Source organism: Seriola lalandi, unplaced genomic scaffold (assembly GCF_002814215.2).
Source record: "Seriola lalandi dorsalis isolate HSWRI2012SDOR001 ecotype SW California unplaced genomic scaffold, Sedor1 jcf7180001980176, whole genome shotgun sequence".
NCBI lineage: Eukaryota > Metazoa > Chordata > Actinopteri > Carangiformes > Carangidae > Seriola > Seriola lalandi.
In genome coordinates this window covers 1-781 of record NW_019450842.1, presented here as the reverse complement: position 1 = coordinate 781, position 781 = coordinate 1, and the positions used below count along the sequence as shown (strand labels likewise).

The 781-nt window shown below is 54.3% G+C and overlaps 1 pseudogene across 1 annotated transcript; it reads right to left on the bottom strand.

Moving 5' to 3' along the window:
* Positions 1-6: 6 nt before the first annotated feature.
* Positions 7-657, bottom strand: LOC111658678 (phosphoenolpyruvate carboxykinase, cytosolic [GTP] pseudogene; annotated as a pseudogene). The gene is made up of 2 exons (XR_015437483.1): positions 538-657; positions 7-439 (listed from the first exon to the last, which is right to left on the bottom strand). The product of XR_015437483.1 is annotated as a phosphoenolpyruvate carboxykinase, cytosolic [GTP] pseudogene (transcript).
* Between the last annotated feature and the right edge of the window lie 124 nt (positions 658-781).

The window sequence follows — 781 nt, the reverse complement described above, 5'->3', positions numbered from 1 at the left end:
GTCTGATGTAACAGTCTTGAACAACAACAGTCTGCACAGGGACCACCTCAGACCTGGTTCTGAGCTGACCTGGGATCAGACTATCACCTGGAAACAGTCGCTCTTATCAAACCTCTGACCCTCCGACACTGAGGCCACATCCACCCACCAGTTCTCATATTTGCGCAGCCTCCTGATCATCCCCTGCTCCTCCAGCTGGGTCAGGATGGCTCGGTTCTCCTCGTCGGAGCCGTCGCAGACGTGCAGGGCGTCGGGCTGACACAGGCTCACGTTGGTGTCCACGAACTCCCTGACGGCCGGGCTGAGGGCGCTGAGGTCGCCCTGCAGGATCTTGGGTCCGTTCTGGTTCTGGGACTGGAGCTGAGGAGGCATGGCGAAGGCGTCTGGAGGGAGAGCGAGCTGAGAGAGAGAGAAGAAGAAGAAGAAGAAGAGAGGAGGTCTAGAAGCAGAGAGGAAGAGGAAGGAAAAGAAAAGATTTTAAATACCTTCTTTTTGAGCTGTTACATTTCACGGTTTCATGAAGCAGCGTGAAGTTACCTTCAGGAGTCGGTCTGGAGCGCAGAGCTGCAGCTTGGCCTCATCAGCTGATCAGGGTCTGTCAGCTGTTCTCAGGACAGTTCACCACTGTTCTCTCTCTGGTCTGTTGTATCAGCTGCACAGGGTTCACTCCTTTTATACCCTGGGATGTCCCACAAGAGGCGGGGAGGAGGGGGGGGGGTTATTTACATGAACTTGTTCTTCCCTGTAGATCTGAAAAACACAGAGTTACAGACCAGAGGTG